Consider the following 25,673-nt stretch of genomic DNA (forward strand, 5'->3'; position numbering starts at 1 on the left):
AGTGATCTTTGATGAGTTCTTTGGAGAAATTTTGGCCGCTGGAGTTGATGAACAGGAAATAGAGTTAGATGGGGCGATTCTGAGAATCACCCCATCTTACTCTATTTCCTCTTCATCAACTCCAGCGGCCAAAATATTCTCTCCTGACTTTTATTTGATAATCTCCTATTTCAGGTGGAGAGCCACCTAAAAGAGAAAGGATTCGGGAACAATCTCAATTACTACTAATATGGACAAAGAATTCAATGCATTATATGTGGGTATGTGGACGTTGATGAATACTTGTAGCTAGTGAATATCATTCAACTAATGCAAATGCGCGAATCTTTGGCATAAGACTTAGAGAAATGGATCATAAGACAGAGTGGAACAAATATAGAACCTTGCATGTGACAAAACAATTTTGCATGTGACAAAACAATTTGCATCTGAGAAAATTTAGAATGTTGCATGTGACAAAACAATTTTTCATCTGAGCAAATTTGCGTACATAATTCATAGTTACAATAGCTCGCTGAGGCACTTCATTGAAAGAAATTTTGGAGATATAATGAGAACGTGTTAAGAGTTTGATTTATGGCTTGCGTTATGAGTGGCAAATCTGAGTGTTATAAAGATGAATATTCCTAGGTGTGTCAGATGGGGCGATTCTCAGAATCGCCCCACCACCGCCCACCACCACTGGCGGCGGGGCGGTGGCCGGGCGATTCTGCCCCATCTAACTCTATTTCCTCTTCTTCACATTATTTTAGGCATCCATTCAATATCAAAAATATTTGCGATACATTCTAAATGGAAACGGTACATCGAAATTGAATAGGAGAAATAATTTGGTATGCAACAATAAATTGATGTATTCTGGTTGTCATATGAAGCTGGTAGTAATGTTGATAACAGCGTTGAGGCCAAGCATTGAGGTGTCATAACAACGTTGATAACATGCGATTACAATGGTTTGATGATGATACAATTATATCAACATTGGAGGGCCACAAAAATAAAATGATAAAATTGACAAATCTCACAATTATAATTCAATTATGATCTGATTTTCGATATAATCTGTCAATACGGAATATTAGCTTAGCTCATCGTAGGAATCTGTCATTACTGTCATTAGGTAGGAATTTCAAATATGAGGCATTTGTCAAATTTAATGGCGATGGGCTCGGATCCGCGTCAGGATCTCAGCAACTCGCCCTCTGGATCGCCAAAGCTTGGCGCATGGCTTCGTCCATTCAGATTTTCGTCCGCTGCCTGCTTTGGAGCCTTGGATTTGCTACATTTTGATGGTTCGATCCATTTTTTTGAAGGTCTAAAATAAGTTGGAGTAAGGATTTATTTATTTTCGCGGATTGGAGAAGAAAATCGGTTCAACGCTTTGTCGAGGAGGCTTTCGAGATAATGATAGAGGTACAGAGCCAGTGTATGGCTGGAACTCAACATTAAATGGTCAGTATAAAAAGGAGTATCCCGAAAACGAACTGTTTGAATTCCATAATGAAGGGAATAAATTAGACCATGCATAGTATTGTACGGCGCCTTCTTCTGCTGATGATGTCGAGAATACTATCGTTATGCCTATTGTGGTGAATGCATATGATATTGAAGGAGATTATTTAAAGGAATCAAATCAAAGCAACAATGAAGAATCTCAGGTTGATCCTGAGAATAATGTTGACCAGGAAATGCCGAACCCTGTATCATATGAGCCTGAAATAGTTAGTAATTGCATGCTTACTGAAGAGGCATTTGTCAAATTTGACGGTATCTAATATTAGCTCGTGGCAATTAGGGTAGGAATTTTAAGTACTAAGCATTTTTCAAATTTGACTGTTCTTGCAATTTTAATGGTCGTTTCAATTTTATCACGGAATTTTGACGGTCCGATAATTTTTTTGTCTGTATTTGACTAGAAAATCATATTTGTTGCGGGCAAATTTTCCATGCCTGATGGCAACTTGTCAAGTGCACTTCATGCGTTACAAACCCGAGTAGCTAGGTGAGTCAGATGGTCAGTCAGTCAATAAATGCATTTCATGTGCTCCATAATGTCGTAAATTGTACGTTGTCGCATTATGAATTGGATCTTGACATTCGGGGGCTGAAACGAGCGCCCATGGCTTAGATAAGATAATATCAGAATAGAAAATCAGTTTATTTTTTTCCCCGGACAATTTTAGCTCAGTGAAAGAATCGACGAATATAAGATCAGATAAGAAAATCCATGTATTTTTTCTCGGGAAGATTTTAGCTCAGATCGGTTCACGATGCTTCCATGGCGCAGTCTCCTCTTCGTAGCCTTCAGCTACATCGTCATAACATTTTTTGCTGCACAGGCCGACGAAGAGGCTCACCGACCTACTACTTTCGTCTTCGACGGATTCAATATAAAATGTTGCATGTGACAAAACAATTTTTCATCTGAGCAAATTTGCGTAAGAGTGTGCGTTACATAATCCATAGTTACAATAGCTCGCTGAGGCACTTCATTGAAAGGAATTCTGGAGATATAATGAGAACGTGTTAAGATTTTGATTTATGGCTTGGGTTATGAGTGGCAAATCTGAGTGTTATAAAGATGAATATTCCTAGGTGTGTCAGATGGGGCGATTCTCAGAATCGCCCCATCTAACTCTATTTCCTCTTCTTCACATTATTTTAGGCATCCATTCAATATAAAAAATGTTTGCGATACATTCTAAATGGAAACGGTACATCGAAATTGAATAGGAGAAATAATTTGGTATGCAACAATAAATTGATGTATTCTGGTTGTCATATGAAGCTGGTAGTAATGTTGATAACAGTGTTGAGGCCAAACATTGAGGTGTCATAACAACGTTGATAACATGCGATTACAATGGTTTGATGATGATACAATTATATCAACATTGGAGGGCCACAAAAATAAAATGATAAAATTGACAAATCTCACAATTATAATTCAATTACCATCTAATTCTTGATATAATCTATCAAAACAGAATATTAGCTTAGCTCATAGTAGGAATCTGTCATTACTGTCATTAGGTAGGAATTTCAAATATGAGGCATTTGTCAAATTTAACGGCGATGGGCTTGGATCCGCGCCAGGATCTCAGCAACCCGCCCTCTGGATCGCCAAAGCTTGGCGCAGGGCTTCGTCCATTTGGATTTTCGTCGTCTGCCTGATTTGGAGCCTTGGATTTGCTACATTTTGATGGTTCGATCCATTTTTTTGAAGGTCTAAAATAAGTTGGAGTAAGGATTTATTTATTTTCGAGGACTGGAGAAGAAAATCGGTTCGATGCTTTGTCGAGGAGGCTGATTTTTTGAAATTAGTGGAAAATCAATCAGGGCATGGTTCGATAAGCAATGTAGAAGTCACGCAGAGCTCAATTGAAAAGAAAGCAGGCTCTAGAGGAAACCTCTTCAGGCATGAAGCGACTGTATGAGGTCTCATTTACGCTGGTTTTTGTTGCATGGGGGCTCTTATTTTTCCTTAATTCTCGACCTGGTCGGAGCGATGCCTTTCGAGATAATGATAGAGGTACAGAGCCAGTGTATGGATGGAACTCAACATTAAATGGCCAGTATAAAAAGGAGTATCCCGAAAACGAACTGTTTGAATTCCAGAATGAAGGGAATAAATTAGACCATGCACAATATTGTACGGCGCCTTCTTTTGCTGATGATGTCGAAAATACTATCGTTATGCGTATTGTGGTGAATGCATATGATATTGAAGGAGATTATTTAAAGGAATCAAATCAAAGCAACAATGAAGAATATCAGGTTGATCCTGAGAATAATGTTGACCAGGAAATGCCGAACCCTGCATCAGATGAGCCTGAATATTGCATGCTTACTGAAGAGGCATTTGTCAAATTTGACGGTATCTAATATTAGCTCGTGGCAATTAGGGTAGGAATTTTAAATACTAAGCATTTTTCAAATTTGACTGTTCTTGCAATTTTAATGGTCGTTTCAATTTTATCACAGAATTTTGACGGGCCGAGAATTTTTTTGTCTGTATTTGACTAGAACAAATTTTCCATGCCTGATGGAAACTTGTCAAGTGTACTTCATGCGTTACAAACGCGAGTAGCTAGGTGAGTCACATGGTCAGTCAGTCAATAAATGCATTTCATGTGCTCCATAATGCCGTAAATTGTACGTTGTCGCATTATGAATTGGATGTTGACCTTCTGGGGCAGAAACGAGCGCCCATGGCTTAGATAAGATAAGACCAGAACAAAAAATCCGTTTATTTTTTGCCCCGGACAATTTTAGCTCAGTAAAAGAATCGACGAATATAAGATCAGATAAGAAAATCCATGTATTTTTTCTGGGGAAGATTTTAGCTCAGATCGGTTCACGATGCTTCCATGGCGCAGACTCCTCTTCGTAGCCTTCAGCTACATCGTCATACCACTTTTTTCTACACAGGCCGACGAAGAGGCTCACCGACCTACTACTTTCGTCTTCGACGGATTCAATATAGACTGTTGTATGTGACAAAACAATTTTTCATCTGAGCAAATTTGCGTAAGAGTGTGCATTACATAATCCACAGTTGCAATAGCTCGCTGAGGCACTTCATTGAAAGAAATTCTGGAGATATAATGAGAACGTGTTAAGAGTTTGATTTATGGCTTGGGTTATGAGTGGCAAATATGAGTGTTATAAAGATGAATATTCCTGGGTGTGTCAGATGGGGCGATTCTGAGAATCGCCCCGCACCGCCCCACCACCACTAGCGGCGGGGCGGTGGCGGGGCGATTCTGAGAATCGCCCCATCTAACTCTATTTCCTCTTCATCAATTTCTCCAAAGAACTCGTCAAAGATCACTGCTCAATGATTTTGATTTTGACTTGGGGTTTAAATCTATTTTTGGTGTTGGGGCGGTGGCGGGGCTATTTTTGGTGGCGGGGCGATTCTCAGAATCGCCCCCACCACCTGGCGATTCTTAGAATCGCCTTTGCCGAGTCTTCCCATAGCACACATTGCAAATAATAATTAAATGTGACATATGGCATGTGTAGTTAGGTTTTTCTTAGACCTTGAATACTAAGGGACGTGTTTGTTTCGACCAATGACAATTTTCAGTGGGGAGTTATATGCAATACTCTACTCGCTACTGGCAGTTGAGAAGAGTATCCCATGTTTAGAATTATAAACTTTAAATCTTAATAGCACAAATACCTAAGGCATTCTCCACATTTTCCAAAACCAATAATGTATTGATATTGGTTATTAATGTATGTGAATAATAAGATAATGCATGCCCCATTATTGTAAACATAATTAACATCAATAACAATGGCGTAAGAAAAAAAATTAGGCCCCAACGGATTGTGATCACATTTCTATCGCTGTCGCAATGGATTTTTATCACATTATTTTAGGCATCCATTCAATATCAAAAATGTTTGTGATACATTCTAAATGGAAACGGTACATCAAAATTGAATAGGAGAATAATTTGGTATGCAACAATAAATTGATGTATTCTTGGTTGTCATATGAAGGTGGTAGTAATGTTGATAACAGTGTTGAGGCCAAGCATTGAGGTGTCATAACAACGTTGATAACAGTCAAGTGTTATGCCCAACCAATCATTGTTAATTTGTACTATAGAAGTCACATATACAATAAAATCCATGCATAGCCGGTTCTGGCGAATATTTGTTCTAGATTACCTACCGAAACAAATTTTCATATATAGTGAAAACAAATATGTTATCTCGCCTCGCACTCCTCTCCGATGAAATTAGGTTACTTAACACGCGAGAAGAGTCAAATGGTTACACTCTGATAGTCTCAAACAGACCAACCAGTGTCACACATTCCTATTCCTTTAGGAGATCTCTTATGCTCATTGATTCAACATGATCATTCAATAAGTGGAACATTCAAATGGTCTCTATGAGTTTCCCATGAACAAATTTGAATCAAATATTGCAACCCTGGTCATATACTTCTATTCATGGCACTCTAAAATGAGGTTTTCACATGCATGAGGTTTGAAACGACCTTTTTTAAAGCCAGAACATTGAATGATAAAACATTTTTGTTCACGTGAATGAATTTCACGGCATGCTCTCTATCAAATACCATTACCTACGAAGTACTTTATTGTTCCAAAGGTATATGGACCGTTGTAACTGCTGAGTAAAGGCATAAATCCCCCAAGAAATGTGTGAGAACCATATCATTATCCTTTGACCAACTATCCCAGGTGTTAAGATAGTGAATATGTGCAATGACTATTTTATAGTAAAAAGCTTTGACCAACTATCCAAGGTGTTAAGATAGTGAATATGTGCAATGACTATTTTATAGTAAAAAGCGCAGTCAAAGACATGTATTCAATGCATTTGATAGCATGAGTAATCATTTTCTTCGAATCAGTGAGCATAATCTAATGAAACTAGCAACAATAAAGATGTGAGAATACGACCTTTCATACTGATATCGACCTGCCACAATTGTGAATTAATTAATTCACTCATAGAAATGCATTATATTATAGTATCACTTTGTATTTTGATTTTTTTTTAATAAATATAAATTTAATGGTGTTTGGATGAATTATAGTGTTTTTTTCTTCACTTTTAACATTGATAGTGGATGATATGTAGTGAGTTCTTTTTATATATTACAATTCACCTTTATTAAATTAGTTGAGTTTGTTTTATTAATTTTGAAAATTGGTATAAAATTGATATAAAATGTTTTAAAGTGATTTCATGTTTGTGAAAATATTGAATTTTGATAAAAATGAATGTTGAGTAGAATGATAAATACATTCTATTTTATAAAAGTGACGTGGGCGTTGAGGAGATGACATGGGCGTTGAGTATGTGCTTGCATTACCATATTTTCTTAAATGGTATTTGAAATAGTTATTCAAGAAAATTTCTAAACATTTTAGCCTTTCATTCAGCAAAGAATTAATGCTCTTCAATTTCTTCCAGATGCAATGCAAGAAATTGAGTTGAAGAAAGGGGACTTTGGTGAATCACGTGTGGCAAAAAAGGCAAAGGAACCCCAACCACCATTACATGGAATGTTTGGAAAGATATACAATGGGAGATTCACAGACATCAAAGACCCATTAGAAGAAGAAAATGAGCAAAAGGAAACCGAAAATATTGTGGAAGAAGACAATGATGAAACTCTAGAGGACGAAGAGTTTGGATTACGTGACATTGTTGATTAAATTTAAGTTATGCTTGGAAATCAAGCTTTGCAATGTTTTGACTTTGACATTTTATGAGAAGAATAAACACTCAATTAGGGTTGTTATACATTCAATATTTGTAATATGTGATTTTCGCATTGATTTTTAAGTTAATCATTATTTTTTGAAAAAAAAGTAATTATTATTATTTTTTTGACATGAAATTCATAAAAAAAGCTATTATTTAACCATTTTAAGTTAAAATTATTGTATAAAAATTGTGATTTTGACATGTCAATTCTAGCAAAAAATGATCAAAACGTGTAGTTTTTTAGTTATATTTATGTTAAAAATGGTTATTTTTATGTCCATTGTTAAACAATATTGTTTTTTAGAAACAATTATTTCATGTGGAATGAAAAATTAATTAAGGATGTATAAATATGTAAAATATCGAAAATTCTAAATATCGACCTCCTAATTTAAAAATGCAAAACAATAAAAACCTCACTAAAAAAAAAGTTAAAATTAAAATAAAAAACAAGAAAATGTGAAGAAAACGACCACTTCAAAAATGATCAAATTTCAAAATAATTATTTACATTTTATACATTAGAAAATTTAAAGCCAAAAAACAGGGCTTTTAAAAAAAGGGGGGTGATGCAGAATACTCACTTTTTTGAATCAGCATGAAAATCACTACCATTCAAAAACATAATGTACATAAAAAAAATTAAAGTGCCAAAAACTATGCTCTAAAAAAAACATGTGTGTTCTGCATCACCCCTTTTCAAAATCAAGTCACTTTTTTGCTATCTCTACGAAACGGGTAATAGTATCAGTTTCTGTTTCAAAGTTTACATTGTTAACTTGCGTATGAGATTTAGGACACTGAAGTTTTACACTTTCAGCTCCTCCTGAGTCTGTTATGTCTATATATGGTGCCGTGCCACATCTTTCTAACTGTACTTCCTTCTTCTTCCATATCTTCAAGTGTGATGATGTTTTCTCGTTTTGGTGTGGTGCCCGTACCTTGTTCCTGCATTCCTTTGCTATATGTCCAAGCTTGTTACATGCATAACATCTCATATGTTTCATATTACTTCTGTAGCAATAACCAGCTTTGTGCCCAAACATATTGCAAGAAAAACAATATCCCTTAAAGTACCTGGAACATGATGTTCTTTCTGTGTGATAGTCTTGAACCAATCTACTTCTACATCTGGCTGCAACATTTCCAAGATTATGACATACATAACATTCAACATTACTCATTAGAGGAGTAAAAGATTTTCTTTGAAGAATTTCTTTCCTTGGCTGTTGATGGGGTTGACCTCTCATCTCCTTGTTGATTATGTTAGATTTTACATCAGAGTTCCTTGCCTCTCCTTGTGAGCTAGATTCATCTTTAACAGATTCATAAAAACCAAGACCAGTTTTGATAGCAGGAGACCTTTGACTACTAAGAATATCATCCAAGATCTTAGTACTATCTTGAAATCGTAAGAGCTTATCCTTTTCTTCTAATTTTTCTTTTAGAATATTTACCTCAACCTGGAGATGCTTTTCCTTTTCAAGATACTTCTTCTTCATGTTTTCTTCAACATTTCTTCCTTCTTCCAACTGATGTCCTAGATCAAGAACTTCATTTCCTTGTTTTTGATGAGCTTGGAGAAGTTCTTTATTCTGCTTCTTTGATTCTTCAAGATCTTCCTTTAGAGAGAAGATCGTAGCTTCAAGCCTTTCATAGTAACTGGATCTATCTTTGAGTTTTTGGATTATTGTGCTCCTTTCATTGACTTCATTTCTTAATGATGTCACTTCATCCTGCAACTTTTGACATTGAACTACCTTGTCCTTGAATACCTTCCTTACCTTGTTTCCTTCCTCTAGTTGAACTTTTAGTTTGGTAGCTTCTTCTTTGAAAGCACATTCCCTTTTGTTCAATAGATCTTGTTGATATCTATTTTTGTCTGTAAGCCTTTTAAATTCTGCCTCCATTCGATATCTTTCTTGCTCACCCATAAGAGCAATTTCAGTTGTTTCGTTATCACTTTCATCATCTTCAAATGGATAGATAACTGTATCACCAGAGGATAACAAATTCATACCTGATAGTTCATCATCATTCTGAAGTGATTCTGAATCTGAAGTGCTTCTTCCACATATTCCCCAATCGATACTCCCACTATCATAGCTCTTCTGAGATGTCTTCTTTTTCTTAGGTTCTTTCTTCTTAAGCTTCTTTCTCATTGTTCCTTGGATCTCCTTCAAGCGATCAAGCTTCTACCAAAGGACCTGTTCTGATACCAATTGTTGGAAATAATACTGAGAGGGGGGGGGGGGGGGGGTGAATCAGTATTATCAAATCAATAAAACTTTTCCATTTCCATATTAAGATTCATATACACTACTTCAGTTAATGGAACCCGCGTGTATACGCAACTATGTCTAATGCAACTAGCGTATATCCAGAATACTTATGATTCAGTTAATCCATTAAATGTTGATCTTCAGTTAGTGCATCAGAACTTCATTATCCATATGAATAGTAAGCAAGTGCAGTAAAACAAAACAGATCATCACACACAAGAAGCACACATGAACACCATGATATAAGGTGGAAACCCAATGTGGGTGAAAGCCACCTGCAACAATATGTCTCTATCTTCTTTCAATTAGAAACTTCTTTTTACAATGATTCTGTACTGGTGCAGTCCTTTACCAAAACGCAGGCTACAACCTGCAGAATACTACAACCTTCTCTTGTTCTCTAGACACTCCTGGAAGGGAGCTACAACCCCCTTAGCTCTTGTACTATCCGGTCCATTTACTAGTATGTAGGTGCCGACCTACTGAAATGATCCAATCTTTACTCGTGTTCCAGCTGCTACTGGAAGGGAGTTACCACCCCCTTAGCTCTTGTACTAGCTGATGTACTAGTACGTAGGTGCCGACCTAGAGAAGGCTACAACCTTCTCTTTCTTCCTCCAGGTACCACGTTTCATAAATTTTCACACTGGATACTCTTGAAGCACAACACAATAATCTGAAGGCCACGTTTCATCCAATTTTCATACTGGACCCATAAATATCATTGAAGCACAAAACAATCAATACTAGCATCATCAATTTCTGAATCATTGAAACATTGAAACCCTGTCAACAATACAGTCACTAGAACACAGAGCAGGCAATAGAACTTTGCAATAACAATCAGACCCAACTGCAACTTCAACATCATACGTCATAATGTATACACTACTACGATGAATCAAACCCGCATATATACGCGCTTTCACGAAAGCCAACCCGCGTATAGATCTATAAATATTGAATCATGACTTGTAGCTATTTCAAAATTAAGTTATACCCAGTTCAGAACATTACGTGCATCAGTATGCAGATCTAGAATAAACATAATCAACCATATAGAGATAGTTCATTTCAAACCATTTGATCCCAATTCCCACCTTAGATCTTGTTCTCCATCAACCAGTGAGATTCCTCCTTAGCTCAGATCAAGCAATGAATCATAAACCCATAACCTGCACACTGGATCTCATACTTCATCAGATATTGAAGACTTTCTCAATACATTTTCCTAATGATCTTCTTCTCCTTTTATAGTCTTATGCCTTACTCAATACCATGGTCCAAAACCATTGAGAACCAATACTAGGGATCCGATACCTGGGTTCAACACTTCAGACGCAATACCAAGGACCAAAACCATAGGCCTAAATACCACGAATCCAACAATAAGCTTTCCCACATGTACGCGCTTTTCCGTGCATGAAAGTGCGTGCATACGCATACGCGACTTTTGATCAGAAATCCCGTGTGTATACACGTCTTTGTATATAGAGAACCTACGTGTATAGCCTGCGTGTATACCTTAGTTGGTATATAGTGAACCTGTGTATATACGCGACTTGGTACATAGTGAAGTTGCGTATAACCTGCCTATGTACGTGACTTGGTATATAGTGAACCTGCGTATATACTCATATTTCTTCATTCTTTGTAGTCTGATCATCAATTCATTGCTACTGACCTGCTGCACTATAATCTGTCATATTGCCATCAAGGAAAACACTTGTATCATAATGCCAACAATCTCCCCCTTTGGACTTGATGGAAAAGCTAACTTGTCATACTGACAACTGTCATTTGATTCCTTTGAGCTGTCCTGCATCCCATGTATTCTGTCACATCTGATATTTCTTCTGTAGATTCATCTAGTTATATATAAGTGAGTTGTTCTTCTATGAGCGGGTTTCCATCAAGTACAACACATGCATCATAATGCCAACAATCTCCCCCTTTGGACTTGATGGCAACAACACCAAATCACTCTCCCCCTTTGACATCAAGGGCAAAGGGCGGACCAAGATATTCTCTTTCCTTGATAAAAATTCTGTTGTCCAAACTCCCCCTGAGTACCTGCTGAAATCTCTGAATGTGCTCCCCCTTTGTATATGCCAAGGTGTATAAATCTATCCATGCTCCCTCTGAGTACATGATGAAAGCTCTGCTCTTGCTGAAGTGCGCTGTTCATGCTCCCCCTGACTGTAAGCAAGGTCTACAAAAGGATGTTCTACAAGAAAGAACATGACACTATACATCATAAGTGACCTTCCTAGCACCAAAGGCTCATACATACATCCATCTCCCAACCAAGTGGGGATATACCAGAATTGACTCATCTACCCAACCAAGTGGGGATACACCAGAAGTTTACATATGAAAAATAAGTACATTACATTATTCATCCCAGGAATAGTGGGGAAACCAACATAGGCCGTTACATGACATTGATAAGAAAAGATATACATGACATAGAGACGAAATATTTAAAACACTTCTATGAAAGTCATCAGCAACATCTGTCAATCATCATTCAGATCAACAACCATGATCTCCTTCTGCACCTGTTCCACCTGAAATCAAACCAACATATACACGAATGTATCCACAGAAATAAGCGTATATATGCGGATGTTCTACATAAAACTCGCGTACAACCACTCCCTATCAGCAACCTGTAAATGTCCTGTAACAAGGTATGTTTGCATATAGATATCAACCCATCCTTTTGAACATCATCATAAAATCATTCACATTATATCGTATGTGAAAAACACCATAGTCATCTCATCATCATCAAGATCTGCATGATCTTATATACCATCCATGTAACATTACACGAGAATATCCCTTATCTGATAATCATCAATCAACATATGTGAGTATCAACCTATCATCATATAGGTAAGAACTCATCATCATCATATCTCCAACAATGCAAATCCATGTATCTAGCACTCTAGAGCTCAAGACTTTATGATATCATCAACAGCCACAATCCTCATCCATGTGAGCACCGAGAACTATAGGAATCCTGCATCATAACTATATTATATGATCTTTATGCATATGACAACAGCAACATATGAGTGACTTGTCATCAAGTAAAGAAGATGTGTATTCAAGCTTTGTACTTCTCCTTATCCTTATGAAGATCACCATGTAAACACCATATATGCATCATCAGAGAATCACACAAATCTGATCTGAACATCAACATAATGCCAACAATGCATTATTCAAAACATAATCTCCCCCTGAACCTGTGCCATCTGTTTAGTATCACGACATCATCATCATCAAGTTAGGATCAAAAACACTTCTAAACATCTTATGAGTATCAAGACATTTCCACACATCATTAGCAGATTGTAACCATTATCAAACAGAGCAAATAATAGATTGAAACATATCAGACCCTTTTCTGAGCCTGTCCCTTCTACTTTCCCTGAGAGTGACATATACACGACTGTGCAGTGTCTAACTCACGTATATACGCGACTTCCCTTTTTGAAACTCGCGTATGAGATTTAGGACACTGAAGTTTTACAATTTGAGCTCCCCCTGAGTTTGTTATGTCTATATGCTGTGTCACATCTTTCTGACTGTACTTCCTTCTTCTTCCATATCTTCAAGTGTGATGATGTTTTCTCCTTTTGGTGTGGTTCCCGTACCTTGTTCCTGCATTCCTTTTATATATGTCCAAGCTTGTTACATGCATAACATCTCATATGTTTCATATTCCTTCTGTAGCAATCAACAGCTTTGTGTGCAAACATATTGCAAGAGAAACAATATCCCTTAAAGTACCTGGAACGTGATGTTCTTTCTGTGTGATGGTCTTGAACCATTCTACTTCTGCATCTGGCTGCAACATGTCCAAGATTATGACATACATAACATTCAACATTACTCATTAGAGGAGTAAAAGATTTTCTTTGAAGAATTTCTTTCCTTGGCTGTTGATGGGGTTGACCTCTCATCTCCTTGTTGATTATGTTAGATTTTACATTAGAGTTCCTTGCCTCTCCTTGTGATCTAGATTCATCTTTAACAGATTCATAAAAACCAAGACCAGTTTTGATAGTAGGAGACCTTTGACTACTAAGAATATCATCCAAGATCTTAGTAATATCTTGAAATCGTAAGAGCTTATCTTTTTCTTCTAATTTTTCTTTTAGAATATTTACCTCAACCTGGAGATGCTCTTCCTTTTCAAGATACTTCTTCTTCATGTTTTCTTCAACATTTCTTCCTTCTTCCAACTGATGTCTTAGATCAAGAACTTCATTTCCTTGTTTTTCATGAGCTTGGAGAAGTTCTTTATTCTGCTTCTTTGATTCTTCAAGATATTCCTTTAGCGAGAGGATCATAGCTTCAAGCCTTTTATAGTAACTGGATCTATCTCTGAGTTTCTTGATTATTGTGCTCCTTTCATTGACTTCATTTCTTAATGATGTCACTTCATCCTGCAACTTTTGAGATTGAACTACCTTGTCGTTGAATACCTTCCTTACCTTGTTTCCTTCGTTGAACTTTTATTTTGGTAGCTTCTTCTTTGAAAGCACATTCCATTTTGTTCAATAGATCATGTTGATCTCTAATTTTGTTTGTAAGCCTTTTAAATTCTACCTCTGTTTGATATCTTTCTTGCTCACTCATAAGAGAAATTTTAGTTGTTTCGTTATCACTTTCATTATCTTGAAATGGATAGACAACTGTATCACCAGAGGATAACAAATTCATACTTGATAGTTCATCATCATTCTGAATCTGAAGTGCTTCTTCCACATATTACTCAATCGATACTCCCATTGTCATAGCTCTTCTGAGATGTCTTCTTTTTCTTAGGTGCTTTCTTCTTAAGCTTCTTTCCCATTGTTCCACGGATCTCCTTCAAGCGATCAAGCTTCTACCAAAGGACCTGCTTTGATACCAATTGTTGGAAATAATACTGAGAGGGGGGGGGGTGAATCAGTATTATCAAATCAATAAAACTTTTCCATTTCCATATTAAGATTCATATACGCTACTTCAGTTAATGGAACCCGCGTGTATATGCAACTGTGTCTAATGCAACTAGCGTATATCCAGAATACTTATGATTGAGTTAATCCATTAAATGTTGATCTTTAGTTAGTGCATCAGAACTTCATTATCCATATGAACAGTAAGCAAGTGCAGTAAAACAGAACAGATCATCACACACAAGAAGCACACATGAACACCATGATATAAGGTGGAAACCTAATGTGGGTGGAAACCACCTGCAACAATATGTCTCCATCTTATTTCAATTAGAAACTTCTTTTTAAAATGATTCTGTACTGGTGCAGTCCTTTACCAGTACGCAGGCTACAACCTGCAAAAGGCTACAACCTTCTCTCGTTCTCTAGACTTTCCTGGAAGGGAGTTGCAACCCCCTTAGCTCTTGTACTAGCCGATCCATTTACTAGTACGTAGGTGTCTGCCTACTGAAATGCTCCAATATTTACCCGTGTTCCAGCTGCTACTGGAAGGGAGTTACCACCCCCTTAGCTCTTGTACTAGCTGATGTACTAGTACGTAGGTGCTGACCTACAGAAGGCTACAACCTTCTCTTTCTTCCTACAGGTACCACGTTTCATAAATTTTCACACTGGATACTCCTGAAGCACAACACAATAATCTGAAGGCCACGTTTCATCCAATTTTCATACTGGACCCATAAATATCATTGAAGCACAAAACAATCAATACTAGCATCATCAATTTGTGAATCATTGAAACACTGAAACCCTGTCAACAACACAGTCACCAGAACACAGAGCAGACAATAGAATTCTGCAATAACAATCAGACCCAACTGTAACTTCAACATCATACTTCATAACGTATATGCTACTATGATGAATCAAACCCGTGTATATACGCACTTTCATGAAAGCCAACCCGCGTACAGATCTATAAATACTGAGTCATGACTTGCAGCTATTTCAAACTTAAGTTATACCCAGTTCAGAACATTATGTGTGTCAGTATGCAGATCTAGAATAAGCATAATCAACCATATAGAGATAGTTCATTTCAAACCATTTGATCCCGATCTATCCTTAGATCTTGTTCTCCATCAACCGGTGAGATTCCTCCTTAGCTCAGATCAAGCAATGCATCATAAACCCATAACCTGCATACTGGATCTCATACTTCATCAGATATTCAAGACTTTCTCTTTCTTCCTCCAGGTACACGTTTCATAAATTTTCACACTGGATACTCCTGAAGCACAACATAATAATCTGAAGGCCACGTTTCATCCAATTTTCATACTGGACCCATAAATATCATTGAAGCACAAAACAATCAATACTAGCATCGTCAATTTCTGAATCATTGAAACACTAAAACCCTGTCAACAACATAGTCACCAGAACATAGAGCAGACAATAGAACTCTGCAATAACAATCAAACCCAACTGCAACTTCAACATCATACTTCATAATGTATACGCTACTACGATGAATCAAACCCGCGTATATACGCATTTCACGAAAGCCAACCCGCGTACAGATATATAAATATTCTATCATGACTTGAAACTATTTCAAACTTAAGTTATACCCAGTTCAGAACATTACGTGCGTCAATATGCAGATCTAGAATAAGCATAATCAACCATATAGAGATAGTTCATTTCAAACCATTCGATCCCGATCTATCCTTAGATCTTGTTCTCCATCAACCGGTGAGATTCCTCCTTAGCTCAGATCAAGAAATGCATCATAAACCCATAACCTGCATATTGGATCTCATACTTCATCAGATATTCAAGACTTTCTCAATACATTTGCCTAATGATCTTCTTCTCCTTTTATAATCTTAGGCCTTACTCAATACCATGGTCCAAAACCATTGAGAACCAATACTAGGGACCCAATACCTGGGTTCAACACTTCGGATGCAATACCAAGGACCAAAACCATAGGTCTAAATACCATGGATCCAGAAATAAAATTTCCCACATGTACGCACTTTTCCGTGCATGAAAGTGTGTGCATACGCATGCGCGACTTTTGATCAGCAATCCTGCGTGTATACGCGTCTTTGTATATAGAGAACCTGCGTGTATAACTTGTGTGTATACCCTACTTGGTATATAGAAAACCTGCGTATATACGCGACTTGGTACATAGTGAATTTGTGTATAACCTGCCTATGTACACGACTTGGTATATGGTGAACCTGTGATATACTCATATTTCTTCATTCTTTGTAGTCTAATCATCAATTCTTTGCTACTGACCTACTGCACTATAATCTGTCATATTGCCATCAAGGACAACACTTGTATCATAATGCCAACAGACATTTTGATCCTAAGCCAGAGTTGGGAAGGGAATCTCCAGCATATTCAACAGGTCCTCCAAACCTTGCGGCAACACAAACTGTGTGCCAATTTGGAGAAATGCACTTTTGGTATGACCCAGGTTCAGTATCTGGGGTACATCATTGATGAGTGGGGAGTGCATGTGGACCCAGCCAAGATACAAGTCATTAGAATTAGGCAACCCTAACCACTTTAACAGAGCTCTGCAACTTTCTGGGTATTGCCAACTTCTATCGCAGGTTCGTGTTGGGGTTCTCTCATATCACTTGGCCCTTCAGTCAAGCCACCAAGGGAGGAGAGAAAGAAAATTTATTTTGGTATGAATACTAGCAAAAGGCATATGTTGAGTTGAAGCATTTCCTCTGTTTTGTACCAGTGCTCACATTACCAAACCTGTAACAACCATTTGAGATCGAGACATATGCATTTGACTATGCTATTAGTGCAATTCTTACTCAACAGGGGCATCCGATGGCATATCACAGTGAGATACTTTCCATTAGGGGAGTTTTGAGGTCTAAAATGGGCCTCCTAAGGAAATTATAAAATAATAGTGGAAATAATAAAATAAGATTAGATTACATCAATAAATTTTAGAGGGAAGAAAGGAAAAAACTAATTTTTCAACTTGTATTTCCAACTTATCTCCCTATGGGTTTACTCCAATTTCGAGCGAAAACACTCGTTGGATGCATAATTTGATTCCTCATCCAAGGAGTACCCATTTTTTATATGGTTGATGGACCCTACTATATGAAAATTGAGAAATACATGAAAAACCATTATTGCAATCACGTATTTTCATGTATTTCTTAGTTTTCATGTAGCAAGGTCCATCAAAAGTATGTAGCAAGGGCACTCCTTGGATGAGGAATTAAATTTTGCATCCAAAGAGTAATCCCACTCAAAATTTGAGTAAAACCTTAGGGATATAAGTTAAAAATACGAGTTGAAAAAATAGTTTTATTATTTTATTAGTTTTTAATCTTTTTACCTTTTTCCCTAAAACTGGTGAATCATATCCTGTGGTTGACATCATCATCTTGAATTCTATTGGTTCATATAAAGTTTATTTTGGTTGTAAATTTTTCCTAGGAGGGCCATTTTAAACCTATTGACGGTGCTGCACTTGCTAACATGTCAAGGGATCTCCCCGGTAAGAAGTCCCAATTAGACCTCAAACCGTTTGGTGTAGGAGTCCCAACAGTGGGTCGTACGGTAATTCCTTGACCACGGTTTTGAACAGAGGCAAGTAAGATGTCCCTGTTGGTATCAAGGGTGTGACATATATGGTAATTCAAGGAAGGTTCATGAGTGGTTCTAACACATGGAAGGTGAGGTGAGTGTGCCCCTTGGAAACCTATGATAGCACTGAGTTAAGAAGGGAACACATGAGCAAAGATGAATCACAACATGGAAGGAAAGTTAGCTAGAAATCCAAAGTGATGGTTAAACCAACAAAACATTTCAGAAAGATTCATACATACATATGCAAAAATAGCTACACATGCATGCATAAGAAAATAGATACATATATCATTTAGAGTACTCAAGACAACGGAAATACAAGACAACATATGCATGAAATGTGCTGGCTCTGTTATATTAAGAAGCATAAGTTCCATTCATACAATACATCCATGTCCAACCACTAGTTCCGACAATAGAACGTTACAGCAACAACCCCCTGCTCCTCTAAAGAGATATACTAGCTCTACGTAGTGGAGAAGCCAAGGCTCATTACAATACTTTCCAAGATTTCTCTAAGATAGTCTTATCGAAAGCTTGGCTGACCAAAACCATATACAATTGGTTATGAGGGACTATTTATAGTAAAGGGTGGAGTGACCCTTGACATTCCCCTTTGAGACCGTTCATCTATCCTCATGACTCCTCAACTACTCTATGACTGTTACATTCAATTATCAACACTTGAACTTCCACTTGACAAGACGTTACATTACAATGCACATGTGCCCATGTGAGACAAAATGGCTTGAGCAAGCCATGCAAGACTTAGCTAACACTTGGACTGTTGTGGTGAGACCAACTCTTTGACATCATTATGATGGTCGAAGGTGGTGAGTTGATGCCAAGCTTGATCATCTATGATGGTGTCCGTGTGCTCAATGATGACATCTTGATGAAGCAAACTCTTGCCTTTGTTGCATCCGGGTGTACTGATATGGATCCTCTGTCCAACTCGTCTGATACCATGTGCATGGTCATCCTAGGTGTGGCTGGACCAACAACATGTTGGTGGATAGTGTCTACGCTTCTCTCCAAGCATGTGCTAGTGTCCATGCACATTAAATTATCAAAATAAATGTTCAGTTCCAGTTGAACTTGCTTCTTGTCTTCGCCTCGGTGAGTGTGCCAAATGGGTGGGATCACATGCGTGCACACAATGACATGCATGCTGCTGAATTCACTTGCATGCAATCAATAGCACTGTTCAACTTGTCTGCTCTGTGCCAACTACTGGGATGGATTTATAACTTGTATGGGTGAAGTTTCATCCGTTTGTGCATGTTGCGCCCCCTCATCTACCTGTTCCTACTACAACTTATTCTCTCGTCTATGCAACTCCTGTTCTTCCTTGAGTTGCTGCTTCATAACATGAAACTCCTTATCTATTCCATTCTCTGCCTTCACGCAATCTTCATGTCATGCCATCACCTCATAGCATCAGTCTCCAAAGTTGCTTTCATCAAAAGTGGATCTGCTTCAGCTTGCAACTGTGTTCCACCTCTGTGTTGTTAGCAAACTTCCTCTTGCATTCATTGCATGTAGGTGTGCTTCCTTCTGCTACTGCTGATGGTGCTACTTGTTGTAATGCTGCTGCTGTATTATCTCGATGTCCTTGTCTACGAACAAATTGATGTCTTCATAGGTATGCGAGCTCATAGAAACTTTATTGGCTGCAAACCCTGTTGGGCTCTCAACGGTGTTCTTTGACTCTTCTCCCTTGAAGTACATTTTACTTGTGCTACTCCTATGATGCCTGGAGACATAGCAACAATCATGGCAAGAAATTTGTTAGTCAAAAGCCAAAACAAATTTTAGGACTGACTTGCAACATTCTTGTGTGATTGATCATGAAGGTTGCACAATTTTCACCAAGAGGTCAGGAGACTGACTGCCAAAACTGCACAAGGCATAGTCTGGGCTGTCAGGAGGCTGACTGATGCTGGAACTGTGCAATGCACAGTCCAGTCTGGCCTGCTGAGGATTGAAACTGATCAATACACAATTTCAGTCAGTAGTGACATGCAACTAGCAAACTGCATTGCGCATTTTCTGGGGCCACCAGGGCACTGCCTCCAAGAATTGCGCAATGAAAGTCTAGAGGTCAATGCTGGGCTAGACTTGTACAATTTTTTGAGGGAATGTAGAACCTTCCCTTCTGGAAATGCATAGTGCTAGCTAGGCAGGGCACGGTGCAACTGAAAACATGAGAAGTCTGGATGCATGGTGAGATGAGTGCAAACAAGAGTGAATGATCATTCATGAAAACAACAAGTGCAGGATTTAGAAAATAGGAAATCATGCACAATAACGACCGTTCATGCAAAATAGTGTCATGCGTGTGACAATAGTGAGATGCGAATGAAAACTAAAATGATGCTTCTACAAGATAACATACATCAAAATGACAACAAACATTCACTGAAATCAAGCAGACAACACTCACACAAAGCGAAACACAAAAAGCGACAAAAATGCAGCGTGAGACATGAAAAGTGAGCTTACCCTGAAACAGTTGAGTTGAATGTGCCAACCAATCATAGATGTAATGTGAGATGCCAAAGCTGCAAGGTCGATGCGAGGAATGAGCTCTACAACATCCGGTTGATGAGTCTTGAAAAAATCGAGGTTGGGACGTGCATGCCATAAATATAGGAAAGGCGACACTTGGTGGGAGGTTTCTGAAATGATCCTTGCATGTAACCTCTAGCTTCTAAAAATAGATCCTTGAATCAAGGGATGCCTTTGCATGCTACCTTGGGAGGAGTAGTCCATGCATGCAAACTAGTTTTGATCGGTCGTGCAGGGAACCGGTTAACCTAAAGGCTCATGCATTGGTCTGCGAGCCTGGGATGAAAATCTGCGCAGTTTCTGGGATGAGCAGAGATGGATGTCACGGAGGGATTGCCCAATTTCTGAGAGGAACATGTGTCTGTCTCCTAGGATTGTGCAATTTATGGGCTGAGGATCTATCCTAGGTCAGACCTCACAATTTTCTCAGGGAAGCCTGTCTCACTGCATTGCACAATTTTTGAGAGGAACAGGCTGCTTGACTGGATTTGCGCAATTTCTGCTAGTTGCTGGGCTAGCAGTCCCAGAGGGATTGCGCAATTTCTGTGCTGAGCAGCTGACTGCTGCTTAGAATTGTGCAATTTCTTTGATGAGCAGTCCTACTGGGACAAATTATACAGTTTTTCTAGTGAATATTGACAGGCAGAATTGTGCAATTCTGGAGCCCAACAGGCTACCAGTCAGGATTGCATAGTTTCTGGAGGGAAGGCTGGTTCCCATCTAGAATTGCACAATTTCTTGAGGGAGCTTCTCATCTTGCAGTTGGACCAAGTCTGGAGAAACAACCTGTGAGGGGGATGCAATGAGGTATCATACACAGGTTGGCAATCTGCTAGAAAACCACTAAAACTTGTGTACTAGACAATGCAAGACATGCTACTGAGGATGGTTGGTAGGGAGGCTCCAAAATGAAGCTAAGGAAAAATTTTGGAGGGTGGTTGTAGCCGCTACAACACTTGGCAACACATTGGTAGAAATCCAGCTCTCAGAATGGACCTTATTCGTTAAAAGCAAGTCTAACACCTTCAGAAGTATTGTTCAATTCTCAGTTCGTCTTGGTTTCCACACTTGCTTGATTGTAAGATGTAGCATTTGCCAAGCTCTTGGTTGATTGACACACATTCCATGCCAAGCCAAAACAATTCTTTCGATTGGGGTTGAGGGGTATATTGGTGCATAAGAAATATAGTCGTCAGAGTCTTAGTTTCATCTCTGGTGTTGCTCTGCTGCCAACAACCTTGTACAGTACCCCGACGGAGTCACACAGGAACACAAGCATTGCTCTACAATTAGTGAGCCTGGTCAGTGCCCCGACAGAGTTACTTGCATCACCTCTCTATGCATGAAGCATTTCTCTTCCTTCGCCTTATTCATTTTTCATTTTTTGGAAAATTTTCACTTTTTCATAACTGTGCATAGCACTTATTCATTTTAGAGGCAGAAGAGGGATCCCAACTTATTGAGAGCAGAAGAGGTTGTTGCTTCAGAGAAGTAGTTTATATATACCTTTGATGTGCTTGCTAAGGTTTCCCCCCCACCTTACTCTACTTGACTGAGCTGACAAGGATTACACCAAAAACAACCGACTAGAGTAGGTGATACTATTTCGCGTGCAAGCGTTGTGTTTTCACCAAGGTTCATTTCGAACATTTTCCATTGATATGTCATGGAATGAAAGTAACAAGTTCTTCATGAGAGAGTGGACAACAAATAACCAAATGTTAATAGTTGTACAAGTCCTCTTGTACTTCACCCAACTTGTTTCAAGAGTCGCACACGGTCCATGCGAAACTAGCCTACGAACATAAAAAAGAAAACATACCAAAAAGCAAAGCAAGAAGTAGAAGAAAATGTGTATGCAAAGACAGTAAGCAAACAAACAAGCAAGCAAGAAAACACAAAAATAATGAAGCAAACATGCATGCAAGAAAACAACTCAAAAGAAAACACTATTCCTACTCCTAAGCTAACAGTGCATGGGCCTGATCACGTGAAGTGATATTTCCAATGTAGCCATCGGCTCATTGGTCGACCCATGTTGGTGAAGGAACGATTTGTGAACATCGCAGTTGCGCAAACCAGCAAGCATGAAAGATATAACGATGAAGGCATATGCACTCCCAGCTTACAAGCGACCATAGAACAAAGATGAGTGAAAGCACATGACATGCACTCTGTGGACTTTCCATGGTGCTGTGCTACACTGCATGCATATGTTGAGTGTATGCATTCTCTTGACTGTGACATGAAAGAAAACATGAGAAAGGTAGACCACTTATGTTGTGCATGTGTGCTTGCTGTGTAACATTCCTCCAATGCATGAGCGATGGGATCGTGTAGTTCGAGTGGAGGAAGAAAAATCTGGGTGTTTGGTTGATCTTCAATGTAAAGAAGAGAGTGATGAGGAGCCTTGAGTGTTTTAACAATTTCCTAATCAAAAGTGAAACCAACCTCAGGACAACGAGGGCTTGAAATAACCATTAGCTCGGGCTGAAGTGCCTCGACAGTTTGCGGGGTTTCTACTTCATTGACAGATAGATCATTATAGACCAATGTCTTAGACAGATTAACAATGATTGAATCAACATCATGATTAGATGAAGAAGTAGAGAGATCATGACAACCAAGATCAAAAAATTTAGGATGTTTGTTGGCATCCTCATGATTTTATGAATTGGGTAGAATGGTATATGAGAAGCAAAGATGTTCACCATCTGTGTTTTCAGAAAAGACAGATGGCAGATTGGATGGATTTTAGGAGGAAGATGTGTCCTCTCCGCACTATAATGACAGACTGAAATCCGACATGTCCTGTGAATGATCAAAAGTAGAAACATCTGAAAATGGCTTTTCACAGGAGAAATCAACAGTGGTAGAATCACAAGGGATGTGAGGATAAAGTGGATGAGGTGTAGCTGGAAGGGAGTCATCCTTCACCGCGGGTTCTTCTTTAGATTCTCACACACACTCATCATGAATGATGGCGCAGGTTGGCTGCATAACACCAACTCTGTTGACAAATTGATCCTCGTTCACAGTAGGTGTCGAGTCCGGAATGGAAGAACACAAGACAATACAATCTGGAGGATCGACAGAGCACGGGGATGAAGGTTGAGGGAACGAATCCACGTGAAAACGACCAGGTTTGCAAGCCAAATCTACGTAGATATCAAGAGAAGGTTGGGTGGGAGGATGTGACAGTTCAACATATGTGTGTGCATGATCTCCCACATCACTCTATGATGGTGGAGTTGTTTAATGAGGTGAAGGCGGACAGTCACTTTTGACAGCAACCATGCCTGCCTGTGATTGCGCAGCTCCATCACCAAAGTGTGCTGAGCGGGGCTCAGATATGTGAATAAGATACTAAAATATCCCATCAAGAAATTCCCAATCAATTTCATCTTCAGAGAATCAATATGCAAGCTTACAAAAGCGTGTGTAAAACTATTCAATAGATTCATCGAGTGCTTTTCGTAATTTCATAATTTCTTGATCAAGTACTTTACGGTTAAATTGATTGAAAGCACGGTCTATCTCTGTGACCAGATGAGCAAGAGAATGAATGTATTTTTCGGGCATCATGGCATACCAGTGCATTGGGTGCCCTCGAAGCGTGTAGACAAACAACGCGCATGTCATGTATTCTTCAAAGATTCCATGTCTTTTGCATGAGCCTACAACGCCGATTACGTGCCTAACCAATTCTACGCGGCCTCCATCATCATATGTTTGATGTGACAAGTTATCCGAGAGCTCTTCTAAGATTATGAAGTCATTTCCATAAGACATACACTCCGAAAGAGAAAATCTATAGTTAATCATGATAGATATGTAGAGATTCAAAACAAATGTGAGGACTCATATTGTCATCTGGCCCTCCTAGCTCAAAAATGTTGACGATACTAGACCTGCCAACATGTTAGGGCTCTCCTCGGTAAGAAGTCCCAATTAGGCCTCAAATTGTTTGGTGTAGGAGTCCCAGCAGTGGGTTGTACGGTAATGCCTTGATCGTGGTTTCGCACAGAGTCAAGTAAGATGTCCCTGTTGATAGCAAGGGTGTGACATATGCGGTAAGTCAAGGAAGGTGTAATAATGGTTCTAGCACATGGAAGGTGAGGTGAGTGCACCCTTTGGAAACCTGTGATAGCACGAAGTTAAGAAGGGAACACACAAGAAAAGATGCATCACAACATGGAATGCAATATAGCTAGCAATCCAAAGCGATGGTTAAACCAACAACACATTTCAAAAAGATTCATACATACATATACGAAATAACTACACATGCATGCATAAGAAAACATATACATATATCATTTAGAGTACTCAAGGTAACTGAAATGCAATACAACATATGCATGAAACGTGATGGCTCTGTTATATTAAGAAGTGTAAGTTCTAGTCATACAATACATCCATGTACAACCACTAGTCTCGACAGCGGAATGTTACAGCCATAACTTCTTGCTCCTCCAAAGAGATATACTAGCTCTACGCAGTGGAGAAGCCAAGGCTCGTTACAATACTTTCCAAGCTCTCTCTAAGATAGTCTTATCGGAAGCTTGGCTGACCAAAACTATTTCCAATGAGTTATGAGGGACTATTTATAGCGAAGGGTGGGGTGACCCTTGACATTCCCCTTTGAGACCGTTCATCTATCCTCATGAGTCCTCAACTACTCTATGACTGTTACATTCAACTATCGACACTTGAACTTCCACTTGAAAATACGTTACATTACAATACACATATGCCCATGTGAGATGAAATGGCTTGAACAAGCCATGCAAGACATTACTGACACTCAGGCCGTTGTGGTGAGACCAAATCTTTGACATCCTTGTGATGGTCGAAGGTGGTGAGTTGATGCCAAGCTTGGTCGTCTGTGATGGTGTCTGTGCACTCAAAGGTGACATCTTGTTGAAGCGAACTCTTGCCTTCATTG

This window comes from Pinus tabuliformis, chromosome 3_2 (genome assembly GCF_031772625.1).
Source record: "Pinus tabuliformis cultivar Carrire ecotype Pingquan chromosome 3_2, CPIR1, whole genome shotgun sequence".
Lineage (NCBI taxonomy): Eukaryota > Viridiplantae > Streptophyta > Pinopsida > Pinales > Pinaceae > Pinus > Pinus tabuliformis.